Source organism: Dermacentor albipictus, chromosome 5, assembly GCF_038994185.2.
Source record: "Dermacentor albipictus isolate Rhodes 1998 colony chromosome 5, USDA_Dalb.pri_finalv2, whole genome shotgun sequence".
In the NCBI taxonomy this organism is placed as follows: domain Eukaryota; kingdom Metazoa; phylum Arthropoda; class Arachnida; order Ixodida; family Ixodidae; genus Dermacentor; species Dermacentor albipictus.
Genome location: NC_091825.1, coordinates 69,074,251 through 69,090,218, shown reverse-complemented (window position 1 = coordinate 69,090,218; position 15,968 = coordinate 69,074,251).

Below are 15,968 nucleotides of genomic sequence, written 5' to 3'. Positions count from 1 at the left end.
ACACATCGAGCATTGCGCATTCACACATTTTACCTTATGCAAGATTTACGTAATATATTTGAGCATTCAGGCTACTCTTAACAAATGCTCCAGTGATGGTACATTTCAGTACCATTGGTCGTACGGCAGAGGCGCTGCCTGTTGACTTTTCAGCTGTATTGTGTGTCTGTGGTGTTGCAATGTGTTTGCACGTGTGAAAAGGCTCAGCTGTGAAAGTTTGAGCTACGCTGGGCCTGTCATTCAGTTTAGCATGTGGAATGTTGTCAAAATGGTGTTTCAGGACTTCAGTTGGCCATTTCAGGTCACTTGTCAGCATCGGCTTTACCACACACTCACTGTAGCTCGAATTTGTTAGTTTGTTGGCTGTAAGTTTGTCTTAGAGCTGGCTTTTAGCTTATATTGTACAATATCTTTCTGCCCACTTATGCTGTGATTTCATGATCATAACAGCATGAAATGCAAAGAGCAGTGTAAAAGGCGCTCATGAAATAGTTAATTCAAGTACACTCTTTTAATAACCACTTACGAGTACTCAAGTAAACACAAACGCACAGCATAAATGGCAGACATAAAACATGCGTAGCTCAATAAATGATGATGAAAAACTTGGCAAACCTCTTGGCACCAGAAAGTTGGCTGGCATGACTTGTACTATTGGAGATAAGAACAGTATCTTGCATCTGGGATAAAAATGTGCTAGAATCAAACGTTCGTTTGGCTGTTCATGCCATAAATCTTGTCATGTAAGACACATACATGTCACTCTATGTTAATGTGCAGTCACAAACAAAGTGTTTGTTACAAGACTTTATGATGTTACTGGAAAGGGAATATATTTAGTTCTTTTGAAGGATCCAAAGCATGCAGATTGAATCGTGTCTTTTCTTTTGTTTACAATATTTTAGAAGGTGATGCGCGCTAACAAGCATTCGTGTATGCTCCGAATCACCAAACCGTACGCCGGTTCTGAGAATGCTGATGTGTTTAGAACTTGGGATGTTTGCCAACAAGCATTTGTGTATGCTTTGAGTGACCAAAGCATATGCTGGTTTTGAGAATGGTGGTATGTTTAGAACTTGGGATGTTCGGAACTTTTTGTTGTCCACAAGTTGACTCCTGTCTAATTTTGATGTCAGAGAGGCAATGTTATTTCACCGTCATGACTGGAGACTGTAACTCTGTAAGTGTAATCAGCTGATTTACTAGTAATTTAGGTACTGGTGATGGTGTTTTTTTTTTTTTTTTCAAAAAGTAAGTTTTAATGGCCTGTGTTTGTAGAGATGATGCACTCTTGAGCTTGTTTCACCAGCCTTCAATTGTCACTTACGTCATCAAAGGTTAATTGTGGTCTTAGCCACAAACCACCTTGTATCCAGTAAACCTTTTATGGAGAAGAGCTGGCAGGCACATTAAGTATGTGAATAAATACCATTCTGTATACCTTGTTTGCAGCAGTTCCTCAGTAGACACACATCACTATTGTCATTTTTGCTTCTCAAGCATGCATGATGTATCTTTTTGTACCTGTGTGAGATGCAACTTTCAATAAATAAAGAAAAAGCATTGTGCCAAGTGTCCTTATGAAGAATCTGTTATGGTACACACTCAGCTGCCATGGCATTCTGCTGCTGAACATGACGTTGGTTTGATTCCCAGCTTGGTAAGTGAATTTTGACGGCTAACTGCAAGAAAATTTTACTTTGGCGCTATAATATTATTATTATTAATATTGAATTAATGTTGACAAAGATGAAGGGCCAGTAAATTGTCTAATTTTCTTATTAACAGCCTTTAAATAACAGCTTGGCAAACAATGCATGCACCTAGTGGTTAGCAGATGCAACGCCGATCCCAGCACATTGCCTCCGAGATTTCCGACAAAGAGTGAGTAGAGTTACTGTATGTGCTTCCTACGAGAGTTTAAAATGTCTTTACAGTGTTTCACGCTCTGTTACACCAATAGTAGCTCTGTGTTTGGTTGGTCAATCTCTGTGCCAACAGGTGGCTTCATCGTGCAGGACGTAGCGTTTACGCTAAAGCCTCTTCACCGCAATGGTAGTAGTATCTGTAGGGGCTTTAGTTTATGCTTCCGCCCATCAGTCGAAATGCCCAGCTCGCGTGCGGTTACCGGAATACCTGACATGCTCGGCACTACAACAGATTGCTCGCAACGCATGGTGCAATGTAAATGTGCCTCGTAGCAAACCTTCCATAGAAACCTATACATTCAAAACATGGCGGCTCATGGACGATTCACGGGGCTTAGTTCCATCTGTGTGACAAGAGAACACTTCCTGTGTAAGAAAAAAAAAAATGCTGCCCGAGCACTCCGTACAGATGGTTAAAGGGCAACTCCGGCGATTTTGCGATGTCCACTGATCTTAATAAAATTTTGAATATCTATTAATTTTTGCGCTCCGATTATCTGTGCCAAATAATATATAGCTGTAAGTTATTTTGTTTTCCTGAAAATTAATTTTAAAGATTGGTTCCGTTTCCGACTCATGACTTTTTACTGGCCATCCTGTGTTTGTGACGTCAGTACACCGCCACTGTCACTGAAATCGCCGCTGTCTAGTTCGAAAGATCTGTAAAAGCCCATTGTATCGGCAGGAGACATCAGCTTTAGAGTTAGCACCACGTGTACTGCGTGTTTAGCATGCGTCCTCACGCGTTCTGCATGGTTAGATTATGGTGGTAGTGTAGGGTCTGACGTCATCAACTCATCTAGGCTAGGCTGCCGGATCCTCGGTGCGCAGTTGCTGCTTGTGCTAAGCTGTGACGGAGAGCAACGACGTCACTACTGGCGCAGCCAATCGCGTGCCTCTTTCTCTCTTTTATTTTTTCACGCATGCCCATGAGGTTGCCCCGGAGGAGTTTTAGGTGTACAGGCGACAGACGGATTGAAGAATCGGCTAGCCATGCACTGCTTCGGTGTAAAAATAATGTGACGCCATTTCTGTAAAAACAGCTGAAGCGGCACCATTTTGCTTGTCGAAGGCGCAAAAGTTGTTTTCCTGCCTGCCATTGGAGCTGTACATTCAAAATTCTCACAATGCACCTCGATGGGCGTTTCGAGCTTTTAGCGCAGAAACCGACGCTGTAAAACGTCAGCCGCACGGGTGTCAAAATCGCATCCATCCACAGAACATCATTTCATTGCAGGCCGAAGAAAGCTTTGGATGGCAAGTGCTGGTTGCATCGACGGAGGACAGGCTCGTGGGCTATGATACAGCTGCACGAAGGCAGCTAACAATTATCTTGCAGTCATAACTCACTAGTTTTGACTCAACATGTTGACCAATGATGAAACACACCTAATCAACACCGCGCCACTAGTTGTCAACCAGCGCAACGAGTGAGTGGGGCGAGTGATGTTCACGTGCGCTTCTTCGAGAGGTCTGTTGCACATTTGATAGCGGTGTGAACGGTCCCTTTTATAGCGGGTGCTGAAAAGGAAGCATTCATTGTAAATTACAATCTTACAACACCACACGTGTATAACATTGATCAGGCATTTTATTTTTATTGAATGAAATCAAACTGGCTCTTTTGAATTAAACAACGGTTTTTCTTTCTCAGTGTTTTGTGCTCTCATATTGGGGGGCGAGGACTTACGGAGTCGCCATCGGTCGGAAGCGCCTCCCTTGCCTAGTATGAGGGATCACGCGGCGCGCTCTTCATAGGTTTCGCTTACGGTGCTCAATACAAACACCACGCGGCAGCCCTCCCGGACATTTATGTAAGTACTCTTAGAACGAGGGAAGCTTTTGACTGTAGATATAATAGTCTTGGGCAAACTCAAAGCACAGAATCGTTTACAGACGCTATCTCTTCACCGAATACGTACTGTGCACGCCACTGCGCGCGGTTGCCGCGATGGAGTCTCCCGAACCGGCTTCTAGCGTGAGAGGTAGGCAAACGCTGAGAGCAAACTATGTGAAATATGTTCTTATAGTGGGCCGTCTGTATAACCAAATGGTGCATAACAGAATGAAGCCTCAGTGCAGCGACCGACTACGCGTGTGCATGCATGTCCGCGCACAATGTTTTGTTTTCGCACCGTGCCGTGAGCTTTAGGCCGCAGCATATGAGCATTTGACAGTACACTAGCAACCGTTGTTGCGTGGGCGTTATCAGAACTGTTCAAAAATAATTTCGCTACAGAGACTTCGACGCCTGTATACGGCGACTGTGATGTTCCGTCGCGACGATTCAATATTTTTTTGTCTTCTAAATTCTTAGAAATTTCAATACTATTTCTCAAGTTGCGTCGCACTGTATGTTTATCGGCCTTCTCAGCCTGCGATTTCCCTCTGCTTCTTTTTCATAATCTAGTGCATTAATTTACAACACAAACACGACCATATGCCATATGCCTTCTTACAATGTGCGTCTTAGCGCTCCATTTCCGTTCCAGTGAACTTGCCAGTGTCTAGCATCAAGAAATTCATCGACCAAACCGTCATGACATTAGCCGGGCAGCGTGCGAGCATCTCGGTGCGCGTTTTCAGCTACTCACCGAACATCGCAGTCCCGACGCCGTAGAAGAAATCTTCCTCGCGACTGTGCTTTCTGCATACCCGAGTTGTGGCCGATGGCTGCCTGCCGGTTCTAAGTTTCGCGAGCCAAGCTTCACGGAGCTCCTTGTACTGCGGCTATGTGTGAGTAAGGCTGACGCAGGCCGAGCAGTAGCTTACCATGCTGCACGCCTCCAAAGGTAGCCGCTATACCTATTACAGTGCTTTCAAATGTTGTCAAGCAGACACCCAAGGCGGAAAGCCTCGCCACTTAATCAGAAGCGTAGCGCAGCTGGCACTTTAAACTTTCGTTTTCTGCTCGCTTCGGCGTTTCCGACGCAGCCGACGCGGCCGCTGTTTCCACGTGATCCCTCATGCCACGTCACGCCGACGGTGGCGCCACCTTTTCCAGTGGTGGAGCTCGCCCCCAATAGTCACGCTTCGATCGCTGCTCCCATAACCGCCCTTGCTGATATTGGCCACAATTGGTTCTGGACCACTCTTCACCAGAAGCTTCACGACCCATTTTATCGACCTTGCATGCTGATTGGATAGCTCTCGCGGGGAATCCACGGCCAGGCGGCGAAGGGAGGTTGGAGAGGCTTCGTGCGCTGGCTCCATGACAACCGGTACACGAAGTCACGTCATGACGCAGAGCCAGTGAAGGCGTAGCGTACCCCTGATCACTCGGCGAACGAGATCAGCAGAGAATGCATGGCTGTGGAGGTGGGTAACTATTACCGAGCCCTCGCTCCGCCTATTTCCGTGCGTAATACGAGGCTCGTAGTTTGTTTGTCCGGTACCTTTGGCAAACTATAAATGAGGCCACGCATATAGGAAAAATTAGGAAATTGTACAGGAAAAATATGGGGCACGGTATGGGTAATGTGTAGGCAACGTCTAAATAGGTGGGTTAAATGCGTCTTTTTGCAATAGATTACGTATGCACATGGTGCGGAGCATTATTAGTGTTTTTTACGAGTGGTGTAACACTTAAATCGCTGCCCTGGCACAATTGTGACAACCGAGGTCAAATTTTGCGATCATAGGGGAACGCTGCACAAAGTTTTTGCGCGATGTTAAAGAGTATTAATCAACTACAGCTACAAAAAAAAAATTCGTTAGCAAGCGTTTTAAAAGGTCGCTTTGCCGTTATCAGCTATGTTTCCCGAATTCCTAGAGCGAAGTCTGCGTTTCAGAAACTTTAATCTTGGAAGAAATGTGGGCATCTTAAACGCTTCTTCATCCTAAATCCGAGAGTCCCGTTGTAGTCATTGACTTTTGGACCCTCGTCTACATACTATCTGTTACATAATCATTGTTATCAAAGGGATAATAAACTGAAACTTAATGCGTCGCGAAGAAGGAAAGGTTACAACGCACAATAGCAGGACGCCGCGTCTTGAAACGTCTTGGTTGTTCCGTATGCGGAGGACCAGCGCACTGATAGAAATTCGAACACAAATACAGGAAAATATGTACGTCTCGCCGATTCCCAAGCACAGCACACAAACTTCCACACCGGACGGCGACATGCCCGAGCGCAGGCGCTCGCAAGGAAGTATGAGAACCACCCCAATGTCTTGTACGTGGACGCGGCCAGCACCGCAAAAAGCACCGCATTCGTCACCAGCGTAGTCGACAATCACGGGACCGAAATAAATGCGTCGTCGGCTTCCAGAACGAGCGCAGTGCGGAGGCAGAAGAACTAGCGATAGCGTTAGCCATCACGACGAGACCGCACTGAAAGTGCGTAATAATTCTGACTTACTCTCAGATGGCACGCAGAATGTTTTGCAGGGCCAAGATTTCCAGGGCCGCGCATGGCATTCTGATTGGAGCACACCAGCTCCCACCGCACATGCAAATCGTGTGGACTCCGGGGCATGAGTCCCTGCGCCTAAACCCGAGCGCCTGCACACCGGGAGTTGCGAGGGGATCACGCCGAGCAGTTTTACGCCGAGCAGTTCCACCCCGAGCCCATACCGTTAACGTGCACGCACATACTACAACACTGTCGCCTTTCACGAAGAACACTACCGCAGCATCATAATGCTCTGACGCGAGAGGAAGCCGTAATTTGGCGAAAACTCCAGACGCATATCCACGCTTGATCGAGTCTCTACCACGCCACACACTCTGCGCCGTATTCCTATAAATGTCCACACGGCAATCAATGCGCACCGCTTTACCACATGGTACGGGCTTGCGCGAGCCCACCACAGCACACACGCTCATAACACACCCCAACCACGCGGCAATGAGAGGCAGCGCATGTGCAGCTTCCACTCGACGGACCAGCTCAACCTGGTCAACCGAGCGAGAAGGCCAGCTATAGGGCCGCTGGACTCCTGGGCTGATGGGACCATCCACTGCACCGCGGAAGAGCTATACCTACGCTCGTGGGCTCTTTTCTTTAAAGTTTACTCTCTCTTTTTCTGGCGAAGTTCTAAAGTTTCTGATTTAATTAGCAGAGTTGGGTAATTGGGGCTTTGTCAGCAAATTATGTATGCAAGTCTTTTAGAATGTTATCGGTGTGTCTGACGAGAAGGGCAGAATTTAGGCAGCTGCCCTGGAGGAGGAGGAAAGAAAGAGAGAAGGCAGGGATGTTGGCGTGGTCCTCTATGGGAGACCAATCGATTGTTTGAATTTATTGCTTGAAATTATATAAAATCACAAGATGGATGAAGGAACAAAAGGCGACGAGTGCGGAGGCAGAAGAACTAGCGATAGCGTTACGTCGAGTGGAAGCTGCACATGCGCTGCCTCTCATTGCCGCGTGGTTGGGGTGTGTTATGAGCGTGTGTGCTGTGGTGTGTGCTGAACCAGCGTAGTCGACAATCACGGGACCGAAATAAATGCGTCGTCGGCTTCCAGAACGAGCGCAGTGCGGAGGCAGAAGAACTAGCGATAGCATTAGCCATCACGAAAGCTGCCCATGCGCTGCCTCTCATTGCCGCGTGGTTGGGGTGTGTGTGACTGCGGTTCGCTATGAACACGAAGTAAGGTGTATGTTAATGTATCACTGATTTTTTAGAAAATTCTTAACAATGGCTCGAAAGCGTTACATGCGGGCTAGGTTTCAAACACAGCAGTTATATAGGAGCGATATTTAAGAGATGCGTTATAATTATTGGGAAGTGAAACTCATATTACAACGGCCCGAAAGAAACAGCTTCGCTGGAAACTGGGTTGTGATTCTGCAAGGTCGCGCGCATCTGCGGTCAATTCTTCTTTAGAATATTAGAAATGCTGATTGCACTTTGTTGTGTATAACCGCAACAGTACTTATGCCCTAATTAGCGATAAATTTGTGCTATAGACTTAAGTACTAAATACCGTTATTTGTTTAATTATTACAACTGTTTCAAATGTGCATGTTTATATGCGTTGTATTGCTGCTACTGTGCGGGTTCAGAGACCTCTGTTAGGCACTCGTCGCCTTTTGTTCCTTCATCCATCTTGTGATTTTATATAATTTCAAGCAATAAATTCAAACAATCGTTTGGTCTCCCATAGAGGACCACGTGTGATTGATAATCAGGTCTAAGTTTCTTAATTATAAAAATAACTGACACTATACATGTTCCTATTTCCGGAAAGTATACAAACAAATATATAACAGAACGAGAGAGAAATGGGAGGAAGGCACACGGTTTGCTATTTGCTCCCCCCCCCCCCCCCACACACACTCCATGAATGGTTGGTACGCCTCTGATTTTATGCTGCTCTTTACAGGAAAACACACCAAATTAAATGAATAAAGCACGCGTGTACGCCACTTCCGGCGCATATTTGCTGCTATCATACCAGAAACACTGGGGAGTCGTCGCTCGCGTTCCATGGGTTCAACTTGTAGGCGACGAGCGAACGCGAGCGCCATCTCCATTGCGTCGCTTGTCGCCGTCGCGCGCGAAATCACTTGCAAAGGGTTTATACTTTAGCGTGCACTCAATGCTCGGTACATGAGCGTTATTGCATTCAGCCTGCACAGGAATGCGGGCGATCAGGGCAATAAATAAACGCAGGCGAAAGCATGGCGAAAATTAATACACCAGGTGACTGGTGAATACAGGTGACCAGGGAATAATACAGCGAATGAATACAGGTGACTAGGCAATGTAAATCCGGTGTCACAAAATCAGTCTGTGTAATTCAGCCTTTCAACTAATGTCTTCTGGCTTTTTGGCACCATCAAAACTTTAACGTTTGATGGTGCCAAAAGCCGGTTTACGACGCATGAGCGCCCCGTGCGTCTTTCTGTACTGATAGAGCAATAAAAATGTTTATTTGTGAAAATGTGTTTAACTTACCTTGCTGACTCTTTAAGCAAAAGCTGCGGACAAGAATCGTTATGGAAAAAAAAAGAAGTTTTACCTTCCAAGTATTACTTAGCCTCATCGTTACTTCAGTTGTCTCATAAGTTTCGGCTCAATGCGTTGCTAGCAAATCACCCTGGACGATAGTACTTGCCGATTGCATGCCCAGATACCTAGGAAAGAAGAAAGGCATCGACTTTAACCAGAACCAAAAATAGCATTTGCTACCGTGCACTGGCTAATGGGGAAAAACAGCTTACTGTTGACCCTTCGTATCCGTGGTCCGTATTAAAAAATAACTTAATGTTATGGCATTTTATTGTGAGGAACAATTGTTCATTGTGTGCGCTCTATTTTTCGTGCGGTCAACCCTACCACGAAATGTCAGCTTTCCGCAAAAATTATTCACTTGTACATGACATTCCAGAAACCCTAACAGGTCAGGCAGGATCAGCAGGCCCTCATGTACGCACTTTTTATGTGTGGAGTGATCTGGAATATCGAGAGTGCGCGACGCCATACGACTATATATTAGAATAAAATTACGCTTCATTACAATGCCGGGAAATTGTAGCGATGAGGGGCTGCTCGAAATATATCACTGCATTACGCTGCCTTGTGATAGGCACTGTAGGGGCGAGGGTGGGAAGTTATAGCTTATAAATCAACGAACAGCATTGATGGAGCGCAACACTTTTGTGGTAGTGGGCTGGTATCGTTTTACACTTGGCGCAGTCGGGTATGTTTGAGGCACGCTTATCATGACGTCAAAGGGTAGGAGATGCTTTGTGTACTTCTGCGAATACCTGTACTTTTGAAGTTACATGCACAATACGTTTATTTTTTTAGTCTAGAGTTCAGTAACAATATTTTGTCATCTATTCATAGTAAAAGAAACAGTGATCACTAAAGCAAGCTCGCTGCGTGTCTAGTTTTGCAGTAAAGGAGTTGCATGGCACAAACACAATAGATAGATTCACTTGTTTACGGCGAGCATTTCTGATATATGCCTGCCGTAGCTTACGTAGCATAAAACTACGCCAAGTACAAATAATTTAAATGCTCATAGGCAAATGTTAGAAAAGCATACACTGCAATATCTTTGCAATCATATGAAACCAACGGACTACTTAAATAAACGAAGTACGAACCCATCAAATATGTTTTTCTGAGGTTACAGAAAGAAAGACATGACAGACAGCTGAAACCTGATAACGGCTTGCCAATAATCAAGTTTTTGACCTACATTTTATTGCCACGTTTGACAAAGTGGACACTTTTGAAGCAATTGTGAATTTTACCTAGATATCGCCGGGCCGGATCTAAGCTTTAGCTCGGGGCCTACTCAGACGCGGCCTATTCAAATACATGTAAAACACAAAAACAATTTTCTGAGATAACCCCTGCACCGATTTTAATGGAATTTGTTGCGTTTGAAAGAGAAAGTTAAATTCTAGCGAATGTTCGAAGCGGAATTTCGATATAGAGCTTGAATTTTGTTAAAAAGATTTTCAAATATTCGACAGCTTGAAAAAAAAAGAGAAGCACGAGGTTTACGAACTTATAACTCTGCATCAAGAAAAGGTATCGCGGTTCTGTAAACAGCATCCATTAGATCATTCAAAGCGGACAAATTCGATACGTCATTCTACATCTTACGTGAATTTGGTACGGTTTTTACAAGGGTTCTGCAAAACCTGTATTTCCGTACTACTAAATTATTTGATATTCATATGTAACATATCAATTTTGTCCGCTTTAGATGTACTATTAGATGCAATTCACAGAATTGTATTAAGCTTTTTCGTTGTTGAGTCACAGAGTTGTAAACTTGATAGTTTCGTTTTTCGAAAATTTTTGATGTTTGCCAATATTTAATAAAAAATTGACAATCTAACTCGAAAAGTAGAAACAAACAGTCACTAGATTTTAAGTTTTTCTTTTAAATGCAACAAACCTCGTCAAATTTGGTGCATTGGTTGCCGAGAAAAACTAATTCTTCTTTTGGATGTATTTAGATAGGAGCACCCGAGCTAAAGCTTCCTCTTATATGCTTCGCGGAAAGAAAAGGAATTGGCTTTTAATTCTTTACAGTCTAGCAACATTGCGCCGCTCGTGTACTGCGAAGCGCGAGCTTTGCGCGCGGAAAGTCAGCTTTTCCGAACAAAATCGAACGTTGCTGCAGCTGCTGTGTAACGAAATTGTTCGGATCGAGCGATACCACCAGATGCAGTCCACTCCGACCGAGACGCGGCCAGCGTGTGCCAGCGGTGGCCCGCCGTACTTCTTTTCGATCTGGCCCTACGAAGACCGCGCGTTCCTGCGCGGCCTGTACAAAAAGTTCGCCTGCACAAAGGTTCACCTCATGGTGCAGATCATGAAGGCGGTCCCTGGTCCCCCCTGGAACTGCAGCCACTGGCGCATGTGGCACAACATGGCCCGTCAGGTACGTTCCTCGCTGAAATGGCAAGTGACTCCCAAGAAAATGGAGGAGTTTTTCTGGGACGTGATCGCCGAGGGCACCGACCACTGCGACGTGACAGAAAGGCTGGACGCCCTGATATTTGGGGACGGCGTTTCGCCGGCCAGCGCGAACGAAGAGAGCAGCGCGCTTGCCATATCGATGGTGACTGAAGACGACAGTGCGTCGGCGGAAGAGAATTACGAAGGAGAGACCGACGATTCTTGTGAGGACGATGAGCAGGTTGTCGACGATGACGACGACGCAGACTACACGGTGAGACCTGTGAAGGTGGCTCGCGTTGTGTCGGGACGCGTTAAACGGGCCCGGAAGTGTGCTAAGCTGCACGCCGTTCCCGAAGACCAGCAACGACCAGCGCACCGGGCCCCGGACTCGGCTGGCGGTGAGAAGACGGTAGTAGGCAAAGTAGTGGCTGGCTCTGGTTCCGGCGTCGGTTTTATACGTCAGTCCGTACCGTCCGAAGTCTGCATTCTGAACCACGCAGGTGGTTATAACTGCGAGGGCAGCGCGTTTGTGCGGCGGCAATCGTACGCGTCCAACCAAGTTGCTGGCAGCGGAGGTTGCGGCCGTGAAGAGGGCGACGACACAGAGGTGTATGGGGAACAATTCCCTCACTGCTTGGCTCATCCGTGCGGCGCCGGCGATGGAACGAGCCCGGCGCTCGACTGCGATCGTCCGCCGCCCGTTGAGTCTGGGCGTCCGTCGTCGGTATGCGACAGCGCGAACGGCACCGCAGATGTGGCCACGTCCGGTTCACACCTGCATTGCATCTTTGGGAGGGTGAGGCAGGACGATGACGATCTTCCGCTGTGCTTTTATGCCAGTGGTCCAGGATTTTCTGTCTCGACGGCGCCCTGCGTCGGCGACGATGAGCCGAAGCCGATGCCCGACGATGATCTACCTAGGAGCGACGTCACCGCCGGAAGTGTTTCGCCCGGCTTATCAGTCCAGCTGCCGGACCCCGAAGTGAACTTTGCGACAGCAAAGTTTGTCGACAAGGAGGTGCTGTGTAAGCCGACGTGCGTTGACGCGGCGGTGCAGTGCGAAATGGATTCGAGGCGCGTAGCCGATATGATGCACAGGGAGCATCTGCTGCGCATGGAAGTCTTGCGGCAGCATAGGGATGTGCTCATGAAGAAGCTCGGTAACATGTAATCACATGACATGTAATCTGTGACCCTCATGTGTGCCTTGTTTGCGGAAAGCTGTCATCCTTGTAACGCCTCTGTTTAAAACGCGTGGTAGTGAAACTTTTTTTTTTTTTTTGTCAAGCTCGTTTGTGCGAGGTGGCCGCCTCCACACTGAAAGATATTGGACGCAGTCTAGTCTCACTCAATTAATACTGAAACATATTAGAGACGGTGGAGTCACTACCATAAGAGAGTTTCGTTTCGTCAGCCAATACTACGGTGCTGCGTGTTTGTTTTTGTGGAACAAAAGAAGTTGTGTTTGTCTAGTCTCGTTATGACGCTCATGTCAATTGTGTTAGATTTCGGTCAGGAACAGTTACGACTACACCAGGGAGCAAGATAATAAATATAATATATATGTATAAAAAAGCATTGTTATTAGACATGCTGCCGGAACTGCAGCTTAACCCCACTAGAACACCGCAGTGCATTTTCTGCACCTAGATCGCCATAGAAATAAGGATTTTCGCGACAGTCGATCGTAGTCGTCAAGCTTTCGTTCATGTTTGTACAATCACGAACGAATGAAACGCGAACAGGGGAACACGTGGCTTTCACTGGGCTTTAGGTACCCGCTGCGCAGCTAGGTTAAATTAGGAGTTTCGCGGCTTCGAGTCATGCTCACAGTTCTCGACGTCGCTCACCTTATCAGATATTCGTTATGCTGGCAGAGCGCTACAAGGCTCTGCTCGTTGCTGCCCGCCGGCAACAGTGTATGCGCTAAAAGGGGATTTTTTTTAAAATTTTCTTTTCGCGTAGAACAATGCTCTGAGCGACTGCCGAACAATGCAGGCAGGCAGACGCTTCCAGCGCTTGACGGCCTGATTTCTGAATGCTGATAAGATGAGTGACGGTCGATAACATGTGCGCAGGACGCGAACCCTGCCGCGTGCCGTAGCATGTGACACAGGGGAGGGGTGAGAGGAATAAGTGGAAGGGAGCCCTCCCGAGTCGAGGGGCAAGGCCGACCGTCCGAAATATGCTGCGGGACTGTTAGATGGTGATATGTACCGAAAGCCAGGCGTTCCGTTGTTCGCTTCTCATTGCGTTGTGACAGTGTATTGTTTCGGTCTGTAGTTTCCTCGCATCTGCTTTCCTTAAAAGAGTACACTTCATTGATTTTTTTTTGCACTTGTGTTGAAGTGCCCTTCCGCTGATGAAAACTGCACTGTCTAGTGGTATAGCTAACATAGTGTTTCACGTTTCGTTTTGTTTGGCTGAAAACGTTTAGTAGGAACCGTTCACGCAAAATCTCGCCTCCAAATCAATTGTACCAGGATGGTACCAATCAATCATCTATCGCTGCAGTTTTCCGTGCAATAAGTTATTCCACGATGTTTTGTTTTGGCTTGTTTCATGTGTGAGTGAAATAAAGTTTGTTGTCTGGGTTTCACGTATTGTTTTGTTTGGCTGAAAACGTTTCGTAGCAACCGTTCACGCAAAGGCTCGCCTCCAAATGAATTGTACCAGGATGGTACCAATCAATCATCTGTCGCTGCAGTTTTCCGTGCAATAAGTTATTCCACGCTGTTTTGTTTTTGCTTGTTTCATGTGTGAGTGAAATAAAGTTTGTTGTCTGGAATTTAAAGATAGCTATTTTGGCAGCAGTTGAGTATGCAGTCAATTTGTTTGCCTGATTTTAAGATGACGCTTCGTAGGTGGATGCAACGCTGACGTTACAATTAAACACCATACGTACACGTAAGGAAAATGACGCGGAATAACAATTACGCACCGCAGTATGACGTTGCGTTGGTTTAACGTAGCTTACTATACAGCCCGTGCCATGTGTGGCAGTTGCAGCATGACCCGTGCAAAGCTGGGCACTTGACGAGAGTTTATGAGGTTTAAAGCAGACCTTAATGGTATGACGACGATAATGGGATGACTTTACTGACGTGATGGCGAAGGTGAAATGAGTGTGAGGACGATGACTGTGGTGTGACGACGATGGCTCACGATGACAGCGCGACGAGTAGGATGACGAAGTAACAATGACGTTTGTCCCTAGGCGTACCTGCAGAAGTCGCTGGGCGTGGTAGTGCTGAAATGAGCGTCGCAAGTTGGCGGGTGGACGTAATTATATTTATTCAATCGTGTTTTTATCTAGTTGAAACAACGTGTCATTATTTCGCATTATTGGCGGCGCCTCCAGGACACTAAAGCGGCAACGGGGACACCAAAGCTAGAACCCCGACTGGTCCGTGGGTTGGGGCTCGCCAAGGCCTGGCGCCTGCAAGGGGTGTTGACGTTGACGTGGCGATGACAGCATGACGAGAGTGGGATGACGAAGCTGGTGTGACGACAACGGCATGACTGCAACGGTCTGACAATGGGTTCATAATAGCGACTGTCTGACGATGACCTCATGACAAGTGAGGCATAATTACGTTATGATGACAGTAAGATCATGAAAGAATGACGAAGAAATATTGACTTTGATGGAACGACGAAGTAAGGCAACGTGTTTTAACCAAGGCCATTGCATCGTCATCCGATTCTCATTGTCATCCCATTCTCATCATGCCGTCATTACGCCGTCATCGTCACGATGTCGCTTTATCATTGTTCTCACTTAACGTCATTCCATTGTCGCCATATCGCCAAATCGGCTGTCCGTGATAGCGGACAGCCAATCTCTTTTCGAACACCCCTTGGCACGCTTCGGCCTCCGCTGCCCCAATCCACGGGCCGCCCTGCTTCCTGCTTTGAGCCCTTCGCTACCCCTTGTGTGCCCTGGAGATCCTGCACCGCCTGCTTTATTATAACCTTAGGTGCTCTCCTGAAGCGTCCGTTTGTCGGTTACATGTGCCCTCCTGGAGCAGTGCTTGTAAAAAATCTAATCTATCGTCGCGACAAAAGCGACCCGTGACTTATTCAACACCAGTCAGAACCTTGCCCCTTCAGACACAGCGATCACCAAATGGGGTGTCCGTGCACACTGCCACATCTGGCACCGCGCGGGCAGCCAGTGTCGGAGCGTAAACAAACTCGACCGCACTCCGCAATGCCGGCATGTCTGGGGGACAAACGCATAGACAAACGCATGGACAAACGCACACCTCCTCCTTAGTGCATAGGTAGAGTCACATATTCAAGGAACAAAGGCCCCCAGATTTTCTCTCTCGCACCCGCTCTTACTCATGCCTGCGCAGAAACGTCAAACGCTGCGAGAAACGCCACGCCCCGCTGTACCTACTAGCAATTGTAAAAATACATCCGGCCTAACTTTTCCCACGAGTTTCCGCTTGTTGCAGGCTGTATCAGTGTGTCTGTTCCTTTCTACGTCCTCATTAAGTTGCAATGGATGGATGCAATGACCTACATGGATGCAATGACCACGACGACGTGGCGACCACGAAGCTAGTGCGCTAAGCAATTACACAACTTGCACCACTGGGTCGGAGTACGAGGCGTGACGACGGCAACATGATTAGAGTCAGATCACGAAGCTAGT